At 34.6% G+C, this 14,125-nt stretch overlaps 1 protein-coding gene across 1 annotated transcript in view; it reads left to right on the top strand.

The window, feature by feature from the left end:
• Positions 1 to 1,328: 1,328 nt before the first annotated feature.
• The window catches only part of mrpl11 (mitochondrial ribosomal protein L11), an 83,434-nt gene continuing 70,637 nt past the window's right edge, over positions 1,329 to 14,125 (top strand). Inside the window, 1 exon segment of the mRNA XM_032554916.1 lies at positions 1,329 to 1,436. The gene's annotated coding sequence lies outside the window, so the exon portion shown is untranslated.

The raw sequence follows: 14,125 nt of genomic DNA, 5'->3' as shown, positions 1-14,125 counted from the left end.
GATCTGGCAGCGTCCAGGTTTCTGTCATAAGCTCGATACACAAATTTGACAAATTAATGTTGAATATTTAATTAGTGCATGTTTAATTACTGTAATGTTTTCTTTATTTAAATGTAATTAAATATGAGCACATTCAACCCCTGGTTAAAATTGACTGTACAAAAGGAAAAGAAAATCTAAAAAAATTAACTTTTTTCTTTTTTTTTGCAATATTTCCGACAAACCACTGCATTCATATTTATTCAGCTCTTTGAACCCTTCTAGTTGACTATCTTTAGACATCGCTGAAGCATTCTTTGTCTACATAATTCTGGGAACTTAAAGGGAGTGTTCGCTGCAAGAACAAAAACAACACAATGTTTTCCAGGAATTTTGCCGCAGTGTAATGGATTCCACCCAATCTGGCTGGGTGTGCCTGTGAGGCAGTGTCACTTAGAAATGTAGAAACTAGTAGTGTTGTGTGGGTGTGTCTTTTGAGTGAAGATGCATTATTAGATTTCAAGCAGCACTGCTCAAAACCACATAAAATATAAATGGATTGGCGATATTTATTTTTGTAGGATTAATTTATTATGAGTAACGTTGTGTTTGTTCAGGAAATGTTCTCTTCTGTAGTGAAGATCAGTCTCTGTAGATTATATAAAAGCTGTAGAATTTTTAAAAAATCTAATTTCAGTGTTTTATTTAAATCATTATGGTTTTATGCTATATCTGGTTCATATTCTTTTTCATTCATTCATATATTGAATGAGAAACTTTGTGACCATTTTAAAAATAAACATAGTGCCTATAAAAATGATACAAGCTTTTATTATTGCTTTTACAAATCAGTCGTGATTAACAAAATTTAGCCTTTTTTGACTAGATAAATCACAAAAACCCTTTAAATGTCAAGGTGAAATCCTGGAGGACAGTTTGTGTCCATTTGCAAGTGAGACAACTAGCATCCAGCTGAAGTCACACAGAAATGGTCACTGATGTGATTGCAACCAGAGGTACCCCCAATGATTACTGACTTGAAGGCAATGAATATTGATGCAATCGCTTATTTTATATTACATATTTTTATTTAATTTTCATTATTTTTGTAGTTTTGTCAAAAACTACTGATTTTAAAAAAGGCCCCTGATTTACTTTGTCTTTTTGAATATGTCTTTGTCCATCTAAACATTAAAATACTATATGCTCGTGCTTTGCTGTAAAGACACATTTTTACGAATAAATATCATTTTAATTCATTCCCTTATAGCTGCAGGCCTCTTAAAACAGAAAACAAATCAGTTTTCAGTTTCTTTTCCCCGATTGCTGCAGTTGCTCCTCCGTGCCATCAGGGGGCAGCGCTGTGACCGCGGAGCAGCAGGCAGTCTGCTTTTATCCAAGATGTCTGCGCCCTGAAGGATGCTGCTGACAGCGTGAAGGTGCGGGACAAGTGACAGGTATGAAAACACGCAGGTTAATGTCGTTTTAGCGGCGTTATTAATATCTCTGGTGGAGAAGAAAGTGAGTATTATAGAGGCCTGACTTTCACAGTCGGCGATTGTTGTCTGTTGGGACGGTGGATGTAAAAATGTGGCTCATTTGTTTCACAATCAGTACAAAACATGTGTCCAGTTGGTATTTTAGGAGAATCTCTGTAGTTAGTGGTCGTTTATGAGGGTTAAACAAATCCTCCTTTTTGGATATAGTTTGTGTTTATTTACTGAAAGTTTAACAGAGTGAGGTTTTATGTTGATTTATTTGAATACATTTATCTCAGACTCAAAAGCTGCGAATATTGACACCTTTTGATCGATGCAGAGACAAAGAATAATCGTTTCAGGAATAAATAAACGCAGAACGAGGGACTGGAAGTTATCTGCCACAGAACGAACACCTTTACTCAGCGTGGAGAGATCAATATATCCTCAGAGCAGATATAAAAACAAACCGCTCATAAATCCTCTAGTGCTTTTTCTCTTTCCCACCATCTTTATAAGATATATTATGTACCAAACTGACCGCCTTTTTTCAGTTATTTAGTCACAAAGTGTCAACGTAAAGTTTTCCAACTATATCAACCAAACAGGATTAATGACTTACAGGAGGATTACGTCAGGTTGGAGTGGATAATGTCTCACCTAGATCCATTACCATGGTAACGAGGTACAGCTGCACAACATATCGCAAATATATACCCGAATATATGCGTGTGTGCATTATTTATGTGGTGAAAGACTGTTTAGAGAGCAATACTTGTTGACTAATATATTCCAAGTGTTATGAACCGGCATTTCACATGCTAATGCTAATTTAACCAGTTGGATAGAGTTTCACCAGTAGATGCTCAGAATGCTAAATGTCACAAAATGGAGAAAGCAAAAATGAGAAAGAGATGAAAGGAGAAAATAATATATATAATGTCTTTACAATTATTTAATGTCTTAGCTGCATTCAGCGATTATTTACAAGTGAGGTTTGAAGGCGTGCATCACCTGATATTCTTCCTATGTGAAACAGACTCTGAACTGAACATGTTGAACGTTCCATGATAGAGCGAATATTGGATGGAAAAGTCAAGCATTGTAAAAATAAATAATCACATGTAATTAAAAGAAATGTAGATTTTTACTCTCCTTAGGTCAGTGGTGTACTTGGATGCCAAAACCGGCAAGTTGAAATTACTTTAGGCCATTCTTGCTTATTAATATACTCCAGTTAAATAATTTTACTTTGAACTCTTTCCTTTTTGCATGCTCAGTATTAATATAAACATGCAATTATTAAAGAAGCAAAATAGAAAGGAAAACATAATTATACGTCCAAAGAGAAGAGTCTCAGACGTTTGCTCTACATTTTTTTAAAATTGGTCTAGAAAATGTTTTAATCTATTCCCAACAACAAAAATATCTTTCTTCGAAAACCTTTGCTGTACTTAAAGACGCTCAATGAGTTTGTGCTTTAGTAAAAAGGCGCTGGATGTTTTTGGTCCTACTTACTATATTGAATTGAAAGTTTTAAAAAAAACATGAAAGGAATATACTTTGTGATGTATTTATTATTTTCAAATTATGGAATATAAATGTGAAAAGCTCATCCTAAAGAATTTCCGATCTGCATTATTATTTGCTATAGAGCCAGATTTGTACCGTTCTTGAACTGCAACAATCGGCGCCCCACCTTGAACACCCCTGCATTAGGTAGTTACTGTCTGGAAATGCTTCACATGTTCCTGTTTTAGTACGTGTTTGACACAGGCGAGATTTATACAAAGCTGGTGTTTTCTGGCTAACAGATTTTATAACTTAAATACATTCTGAAAGTATTACAAACTCATTTATAGGACTCTGGGATATGGCTGGTCTATGTATTTAAAGTTGTCTCACAATATTTGGTGATAATGATAAAAATGATAAGAACTGTTTATTCCTACTTTTGTAGGTAACTCTATGGTTGTGACAGCCTGGCAAAGCAATCATAGCCCCACAAACAAATACTGCTCTTGAAAAACTTTCCCCATTTGCAAAGCTGCTTCCTAAGGACACCAGTCATAAAAAGTGTGATTTTTATCAATAAACTTCACACATTAAATACATTTAATCATCTTCACATTTTGGTATTTATTGATACTCTCATTGGAAACAATAATTTAAATTATTACATTTTATTTAAATTATTGCATTTTTGTTTTAGGAAGGTCATGCTAAATAAAAAGTACATGCTGTAATTGCGTTGGGGTAAATTCCTAATGTAAGTATTCATATTTTCACTGATTCACCAAGTTAAGGTTAGTTTCTGTTATTTACAGCATTAGCTCTTCTGAGAATATCTTCCATATCCAAGTAAAATTGTGACAGCGTAATATAATTAGCTGAATCAAAACTCAGTCAAATTGAATCGTGAGTCGAATCAAATACATTTTGGAAATCTGAATTGAATCCCAGCGTTACTAGAGATGCAAAGGGAAGTACAAAAATGTGAATTTTGCCTTGTGGATCCCCTGCAATATTTATGACTTTAATTGAACAAAATATAAATAGTAAACCTAATAATCCAGACAGTACAGACATTTTTTAAAAACATAAATCAATGATAAATCAAAATTCTTAATCTTTATCACCATAAATAATAAATGATACGATAAATGCCAGTCAGAGTTCATTATTAAACAATAAGAGAGAGAGAGTCAGTCTGTGCCAAATGGTCTCCATTAGTTCCCAGGTCAAAACCACTGCTGACCCAAAACAACTGAAAGGTTTGTAGCACATGATTCAAACAACATCTTAATGATTTCCAAGACTTTCCGAAAAATGTTATATGGACTGAAACAAAATTGGATATTTTAGGAACGTTTGGGTTGTTTATCTGGCCTCGTTTCTACTGAGCGGTTTGAAAAGAACAGGATGTAAAATTCAATAAAGTATTTCAAAGAAAGAACATCATTCTGACAGTCAGATACAGTGGTGGTAAACATTTAATGATACATATTTCAGAATAAAAAAACAGTTTGTTCAGTGGTTGTGCAATCATTTCAATCATTGCTGACATTTATAAGTTTTAACATTTAATTTTACTCTACATTTCTGTTGAATGAGGCTCAATTCTAGACTTTAGTTATGTTTTAAAATGAGTTGCCAGCTGCTGTCAACAATCAGTCAGTTTTTTCGTCTTGCCGCTTGTACAAACTAAGCTTCACAATCTGTGAGTATCAAAGGTTCCCTGCTGCAAAATCAACTAATGGTTGATGTTGACAATGCAGCCTAAATAAACTAAGCCTTCTCCATATTTCATGAGGTGGAAACAAGTGTCCTTGCACTCAGACAAGGACATTGGTTCAAGAATTGGCGTTGTGATAGACAGCAATATTAAAATGAGGGTGTAAATGAATAAATGTTGCTTTTTTATTTTAAGAAAAGCTTTGAGTGAATGAAAAGAGAGCTGTATCAATGCAACCCAGCTCCTTTTTTGAATCTGAATAATGTTGAGATTAACCTCGAGAATGCTAAAAGCTTTTTAACTTTCCCAACTTTCACTAGAGCTCTCTTTTCATTCCTAATCACCTTTTCAGTGAATTCACTGCGCAGTTTCTTTTCTTGACACAGCAGTGGAGGCTTGTATTGAAATATCACCTTGGCTTCAGTTCAGCAATTACTGCATTGCTTTGCTGCAATCAGCGAATAACTGATGTTATTTATTACACACATTGGGGCAGAGTTTATTCATTCCCATTTCAGGATTTCTTTCTTTCTTTCGTGTGCATCAAGTTAAATTTGCGGTCCTTTTGGAGTCTTGCTTTATTATAGTTTTTTCTCTTTTTGTCTTTTTCGCAGCTCAGTGCACTAGTTCCTGTTGTTGGTTGGTTTAATTAACACCACTGAACTCTTTTATGAGAGAACAAAGCAATGTCTGAAAAGATTTATTTTTTTAAAATTATATGCCCTTGTAGCCGCTTCTAGGTTTATATTTCAGGTTGGACTGAAACAGTTAATCATAATTAATCAATTAATTGTTGATTAATAATCAATTACTAAAATAATAATTACCTGCAGCCCTAATTTCAGGTTTACACCCATAAAACCTTCTAACCCCAGTGCAGGTCTAGGGCAGTGGCCCACCATGTTGTACTGCTATAAATGTTAAAAGTTGTCAGGAAATTTGAAAATATGATTATGTAATTATGTGTTATTGGAAGGCATTATTGACAATACTTCACCAAAGGATCTTAATAAAGGCCAACACAAAAAAATCAGTAGTGGAACTTGATTAAAATTTTTATCGCATTAAATTAATTTATCAAATAAATTGAGCAACATTTTCAATTCAAAAGCCCGCTTTGCTGCTGAATTATTGAATAAATAGACATAATGAGCTTAATTTGTATCTGTTAATTAGGTTATCGAACCATTATCGAACTGGTGCTTCAGAAACCTCTGATAATTCACGTGACGTCTTTAAAAAAATACTATTTTAGAAATGTCGACGTAACCGTTGAGGACGAATGTGTTGTTGCAACGTGTTATTGAGATGCTATTTTACGGTTGAATAGCTTCACTGACAGACTGACTCCTTTTAGCACAACTTTAACACAACAGTAGTCTTTTCCAGCGTCCGACCAGAACGGTTTTGGAGCAAAAATTAACTCCAGTGGGCTAAGAGAAACCGCTTCGTCGTCTGCTGCTGTTGTTGGCGAACGCGTGTTGTGCGTCGGATTTACGGGCGTACTAGAAACGAGCGAATACAAAGGTTCCGCTGGACTCTCAGTGCGATTGGCGCGCTGCTAGCTTTAGCCTGGCGTCGAGAAGAACATTTCTCAAAAATAAATTAATCTGGCAGATTATTACTTTATGAAACGCAGTATTGGGACTCCCTCTCTCCATCTTCTCACCCTTGTTTCTAGGAGTCTGAAATATTCTGTGTTTCTTGTTTTAATGAGATATAAATCTTGAGTTTTACATCTTGTCAAAACAAGAAACTTTCATTTTATGAGATATACTACCCCTAAATTTATCTCTTAACAATAGTTGTTAAACACTTATTTCAAATGTAAACTTTTTAAATAAAAACATGAAATCTAATATTTGAAAATGCAACATCATTATATAAAACAATCCTATACAATAATTGTCTCGATGCACAACTTTGATAGAAAACAATGAAAATCGTTTTTTGTGGGCAGAATACATAATAAGAATAATGATTTCAATAAAGTTGGGGGAAAATGCCCCCCAGAAAATCAGCAGCAACTTCAAATTTACACAGTGTATTTCTTCCCCTTCATTTTTCATTGTTCGTGTATTTTAAAATTTTCCTTTAAGTGATAAAAATGAATTTAGCTCCTTCTTGAAACATTCATGCCATGCAAATGATGAATCCTGGCCTGAAGCCTGAAACATCCTGGTAGAAATTGGATGATAACAGAGCAGCAAAATGTCTAATTTATCTTCAGCTTGATTCCTGGCGCCAACAGTCAGAGGTTTGGATATTTTTTCTAAGGAAACAGAAAATAAACTGGCAGCCAGTGCAGCCACATGATCCAAATAAAGACTAACAAAAAAACACACACAACAAGCTGCTTGTCTGCAGTGTAAATCAGAAAATCCTCTGCATTTGCAAGTATCTATTTCTGTGCTGGTAAACTTTTATGCTTGCTGTTTGTTGCTTTGTTCAGATTGGTTCCAGATCTGTTGTTGTGCAGGTGGTTCTCAGCGTTTCTGCTCTGCTATTCAAAAGAAGAGAGGAGAAAAGTAATTCAGAGGAGCAGGGAGCCTCGCTGAGGTTTGATGACAGGGAAGCAGAAGTAATACACGCAGGTTGTGTTTGGGTAGCAAGTCATCACTATTTAACTACAAAGTCCTGGACTGAACCCAGCTGCAGTGATACTTGTTTATGTTACGTTTTTAGAATATTTTCTGGTGTATTCGCTCACCTTGTGGGACCAAAGCCTGGTACTAATGCAGCGGATTCTACTTTTTTAGAGTTAGGTTTAGAGATATGGTGTGAATTTGGTAGGGTTAGTACTATGATGAAGTATTAGTGCCAGGATAAAAAAAATAAAATTCAGAGAATACAGTAATAATATTACGGGAATAAAGTCAATTTTAAGAGAATAACTCGTATGAGAATAAAGTCAAAAGGATACCAGAATAAAGTAATGTTATAAGAATAAAATTATAATATGAGAATAAAGTTGAAATATTATTAGATTAAAGCCATACTACATCAAGACCAAAGTCATAATATTACCAGAATAAAGTTGCAATAATACGAGAATAGTTAATATTATAAAATAAAGCTGTAGTATTATCAAAATAATGTCACAGTAAATATTATAATCAGATTCTGATTTGTTAACAGATAAAGTATTTACTTATTTGTAAAACAATACCGAAGTTATTGCGATATTATTCTTGTATTATTGAAGTTTTTTTTTTTTCTATGACTTTATTTTGTAATTTTGCTTTATTATTAATTTTTTCTTAGTCTGGCCTGCTGTTGGTTAGGAGTATGCTGGTTTTGGTTGTTTAATTTATTTTTTGTACTGCAGGAAGAAAAGAGCGTTCTTTTTTATCTCCTGCTTTTCTTATCACAGTGGGAAACTTCAATTGTTATAAAGGATACAAGGGGTCCAAACTGCACAAATCAATCAGGCTGTAATAGAAGTTGGACATTTGGATCGACTCGGAGGGCAAATACAAAACATTTTATTACTTCAGGCACCAAGAAACAGCTATTAGTACAAATTCTTGACCAAAAATCCTTCAAAAAGTGACAGAAAGTATTGAATTTTTGCATTGAAGTGATTTTGAAAGCTCCAAATAGCAGTTTTCCATTACTCTTAAAATCTTTTCTGGATGCCAGTTGTGTGTAAACAATAGAAAACAGCAGGAAGTGTGTACATTTAATGCTAAATGATGTTAGTGTAGACTCGTGGGTGTTTTTACACATTAATGTGTGTGCTTTGACAGATTCTTCTGTGGTGTGCAATAAGCATTAGCTGTGATTGTTTTTGCGTTGCGTGGCTCCTGCTCTTTGTTTCTAACCAACATGTAAGAAACACGCGTCGTCTTTCCGGCTCATCTGTAATCATTACTTGGTGCAGCTCACAGGGACGGTTTGAGATTCTCAGTGTGTTAATGTTAAGTAAACAAACCCATTTTATTGATATTTTAAAACAGAAATATTTAAAAACAGAATAATATTAATTTGGACTTGGTAATGCTGTTTTAAAAAAAATTATTTCCAGTAAATATCATGCATGGATCAACCAGTTACATATCAGCATGGCATGGCATGGAACTACAATGGCTTTCCATACAATATATGGAAAGCCAAAAGTGCCACAAAAAATAAAAAAAAAAGAATAGTAAAAATAATTTGATTGCTTAATTAACGCTAATATTTAGTCATTGAAATAAATTTGGAATTACACTTAACAGTTAATAAGTAAATACTTATTATTTCAATGTGTATATAATTTGTAAAATTAAACATGGAAATCTGCATTAAATATTAAAAGCATATTTATTCATCCCAGTATTTATTTAATTATTCTGTGTTGGAGGAGATCTTGATTTTATCTGTTAGTCTGGCCCTTTAAGATAAGTGGGCAGGACTAACTGCTATAAACAAGGTGATTGGTCTACAGTAAAACTTTTGTGCCAGTTGACCAATCAAATGATTTGGTCTATTTAAAGAGCAAATAGAAAGTTTAGATTGTTTTATGATGAACTATAAAGAAATGTGAACTAAACTAAACTTATTGCTAAAATAAAGAAATTAACATTTCAATCAATTTAATTTATTTTTTGCATAATTAATAAATTATTGAAATATCTGCATAAATATGACCACATTTTAGATACATTTAGTATATCACAATTTTATTCATGAATTTTTTACACATTTTATTTAGAGGATTATTATGTTTTTTCTTATGGGTGGAAATGCACAAATTGTTCAACTTTTCCAGGCTTTATGCAGCAAACACACTTCTTATTTTAGTTCAGATTTGTTATTTGTAATCATGTTATCACATTATTGTGGCCCTGACAGCAGTGCTTTGCCTTGTGAAGGCAGTGATAACCCACATCCTGCTGTCAACATGCTAGTCAGGCTACATTAGCTAATAGCTAAAATCAGACTTTTAGCTACTCTTTGAAATATTAGCCTCTCTGTAAGTCTACATTACAGTAATAGCTCTTATGCTAACGACTGTTTTTAAGCTAACATTAGCATTGTTGCTAAATCTCAGAACGCTGGACTCCAACCAGAGTTGGGTATTAATCACTAGCTACATTTACTCAGTTACATTCACTTGAATTACTTTTGGAAAAAAATTACTTTTAGGAGTATTTTTGCTACGTTGTACTTCTTTACTCGAGTAATTTTACTAGGAAATATCGCTACTCTTACTTGAGTAAAATTTCTGGATGCTCTACTCACTGCGAATAATTTAACTGAATAAAGAACAAACTTGTTTTAACCAAACATTTGTTAGTTTTATTATTAGTTTTATATAGAAAATACTGGTCCTTCTGGTGACGTATTTTTTAAATAGTAAATGATACTCAGTACTTGAGTAATCTTTTTACCAAATACTCTTTTACTACTCTTACTGGAGTAATTTCTTGAATGGCTACTTTTTACTTTTACTTGAGTAAAAATATGTTGAAGTAGTGCTACTCTTACTTGAGTACAGTTTTTGAGTACGCTGCCCACCTCTGGTTCCAGCTGACACACACACTTGGGCAGCCCTTTTACATTTCTTCAGACATTTTTAGTCTTACTGTTACATTTCTAAGCATTTACAGTATTTCTTATGCATAACGTTTAATTATAGTAATGTAAAACTATATAAAAAACAGGCTTTATTATTTTCTTGGAGCAGGTTTCCAGCAGGAACATGTAAGTTGCTGCTGTGCTAGGCAGAGATTCGCTGTCTGAACCAGCAGCTCCAGTAAGCGCTGTGCCTGAAGCGGCATCGCTCAGCCGGAGCGTCTGACTGGACACCTGTCAGTGCAATCGCTCCAATTATTTCTTTAAATCCGAAGGTCCAACACTTCCATCTCCTCTTGTCCTCCTCCAGTTGTCACCGAAAGGCTGGAAATGTTTTTCCAGTGCTCAGCTTTTGATTTTTTGTCATTTTTTTGTGCACTGTAACACCAGTGTGACACTGTTTTGTTGGAGCTAACAGGACAGTTGGTTTCAGTTCTGCTGAAACTGGACTCAGTGGAGTCTGCAAGTTCTTGTAAAAAAAGTGCAGCGAGCTTCTGCACGCCACATGACACGGTGCGCTGATATGTTCCTTTGGGGGTGTAACTTGTGTCAGACATAATCAGCCATGCACCTGCTGTTTATAATCAAACTGAATTCATCTCTATTTTTACCAGGATCCTATATATCTGCTCTTTAAATAAAATAGAAAAGTTGCTGCTTAAAAATTAAAAGAAAAAGCCTGCAGCTGTCGGTATACAAACTCAGGATTAAAGAATGAGTTTAAAACTTTAAGTCTTGTGTTGACAAATATTTTCTCTAATGATCTCAGGATAGCTGAGCTGAAGCAAATGTCTTATCAGCAAAAGAGCTGAAAGTTGTTTCTATATTTATTTTTTAACCTCATGTTATGTAAGCAAATGTTTTGCAGTTTTCCCTGCATCTTTGTGCTGTTGCTACAGGAAAACAAAGAGATTAAAAGCATCATGTTCAGATTTTAGCAACTCATTACACTCTATTGCAGTAATGGTTAAGGTATTGGCTAAATTAATACGATTTGTAGATTATTGTCTAGTTATAGGAAAGGATTTGTTCAACTAGTGTGAATTAAAACAATCTATAAAAAGGGAAGAGGACCATTTTAAAATGCAATTGCAAACTTTACTTTTTCATATGGATCTGTCTGATCAGCAGCAATAACACGTCTGTTTATTTTGTGACTATTTTTGAGTCGAATTGTAATTATATCTTCATTTCTCTCTAACTTTGCTAATGACTTTTATAAAACTAATTAGTCAGTAGGTGCATCTCAGCTACAGCTAAAAAATATGAATATTGTAGAAATTAAAACTTATTTATTGATCTGTTATACACATAGTGAAATATTTCAGCGCTGCTTTTTGTAATTTTGATCATTTTGTCTTACATAGAATCAAAACCGAAAACTCAAGCTTTTAAAAACTTTTTCTACGCACTCAGTACCTGATTTTGCTTGTCAATCCTCTCAAGGCTGCAGTTGTTCCTGCTACTGGTGCACCTTTTCCTGCCACACTTCTTCCTTCCACTCAACTTTCCATGAAAGTTTTACTTTTATCTAACACAGTCCTCTCAAGGTTACAGTTATCCATGTTGCTTGTGCAGTTTCTTCCTTCCACTCATTTTCCCTTCATATACTTACATACAGCTCTCTCTGTTCCAACTTTCTAGTGTCAGTGACTTTCAAAACTTCCCCATTATTATGTGGGCCATAACATTTCTGTGTGAAAATGCTTTTTGTTTTAAATGTTTGGAGGCTATATAAAATTTTTCTGAGACATTACATTGGGTTTTCATTAGCTGTAAGCTGCAATCATCAAAATAAACAGAAATAAATTCTGAAAAATATATTGGTTTGTTTATTTTTTGACTCGTCACTGTTTTAATTCAATTACTAAAATAAATGAAGTTGTCGGTGATATTCTAATTTATTGAGTTGTACCTGAATTCCCTAGTGTGCACATTTTTTTGTAAGAAAAACAAGAAATAATAATTTTTTTTCAGAATGTGTTATTATTCTGCTTCAGTGTAATGTTTTAAATGTCTTGACCAATAATTCTCCGGACTTCCTCCTGAAGTTTTTCTTCTCTATTTCAGTAATTTCAGTCAAACCCGTTTAGCAGACCCTGACTTCGTGATCGCAGTTCTTTTGAAGGAGCAAAGTGAACAGGTTGAGGGTAAAATGAGTGTCGGCCTTCAAAATCCATGTACAGCGGCTGAAAAGCACCAGAAATCCTGAGATTTGAACACTGGATTTGAAAGATGCATGATTCATAGGTCGGTGTTGAGCGGCTTAACAGACAACAGAAAACACAGATTTTCTCTGTAAATGTTCCAGACACTGGGGTGAAAAAGCATCAAAGCTCCAAAGAAACCTTCAAAACGCCTCAAGAGTTATCGATTACCACCACCTGACTACTTTTAAAGAGAATCTAAAGAAAGGAGGAATGTCTCAAGACCTTATGCTCCTTTCACATGAATGCTTTGCAGATTTTATTGAAACGTTTGGTGAGGTAGTGTCTGAATGGCTCTGAGCCAGACATCCTGATCTGATCTGTGAGACTGAAAATCAAGTGGCTTAGCACTTTGCTGAAGGGCACTTCATGTTTAAGCTCGGGCAGAAACTGCTCTCAGAGCAAAACGCACACAGAACGACTGGAGCTGGACAATATGGCCGAAAACACATCGCGATATAAACTTTTCATTTCAGCCGATATCAGTAATTATTTTACTGTTTTTAATACGTGAAGTAATGCCAAACTAGATGATCACTTATGAATAAAACCTTTCCTGTTTTATCCACAGTTTTCACTCCGCAGCATTGTTTATTTTTAAGCAGTTATGAGTCACAATGGCAAAACATGAAACTGCTGCTGCGCAGTAACAACCTGTTGCTCAACAGGTTGTTGCTAGGTAACCAAAGAGTGAGTGAGTGAGTTGATTTCACCAACTTTGCATTGAGAGGTTGGGAGATGCCTACATCTCCCAGAATGCTGTGCTGTTCTGGATCAGAGTCCAGTGAGTAATCTATATATTGAATATTGATTATTCTATCACATGTATTTTCTATTGATATTGATCATGTGTCTAATGCGATACATGTTGTTAATTTATTGTTCAGCCCTGGGAAAGACTCAATATCTGTGTGTAAGGGCTCGGCAATAAATCAGTTTGATCAGTGCTATTGAGAAAATTTGTTTTTGAAGATATAGTTTTTGGAAAATCAGTTTTTTTTTTCCATCAATGCACTCCCAAAGCCCACCATCTAGTTTGACAAGTGCACTTTAATTTGGAATTTGAATTCAGGTCAACTATACAACGGTCAGGTTTATTATCAAAACTACTCTGCTGTTTTTTGGCAATAAGTTAACATTTTTTGGTGTTTGAAAAATGAGCTGTTTCAAAAACCCCTGGAATGTGATGTCACAAATCAGCAGGCACAGCCCGTCACCCAGCAACCTCAAACAGCTGTTTTTACCGCTGTGTGCGCTGCACAATGGCTGCTGGAAAAGACGAGTGTTTTGTTGTTGACTTACCATCCAGAAAACACTTGCTGCATTCCTGTTGGTTGTGCAGGAGGCTCTACTTCTGCTTTTCAAAGAGGCATGGTTACATAATTGGGCATATGTTTGCAGCCATTTTCACTTGTGCCTAAACCAGCTAAAATAGGCACAACTGACTTGACTAGAATCTCATTATCTAAGAATGATTTTGTGAAAAGAATGTAATGAACATGTTTTGTAGAGCCCTAAGACCCGTCCCAAACTGTTCAAGGAATCATAATATGTAATTTTTAAACTACATCTCCCAGCCTTAATGTGTGTAAAACCAGTTGTAGTTCAGATGATGTTGACTTTGTTTCTCCACCAGCTCTGCATGTAAACTCAAGCAGACACTTGCA

This window comes from Xiphophorus hellerii, chromosome 23 (assembly GCF_003331165.1).
Source record: "Xiphophorus hellerii strain 12219 chromosome 23, Xiphophorus_hellerii-4.1, whole genome shotgun sequence".
NCBI classification, from domain to species: domain Eukaryota; kingdom Metazoa; phylum Chordata; class Actinopteri; order Cyprinodontiformes; family Poeciliidae; genus Xiphophorus; species Xiphophorus hellerii.
The sequence above is the reverse complement of the archived record's forward strand: the minus strand, read 5'-3'. Positions and strand labels throughout refer to the sequence as shown.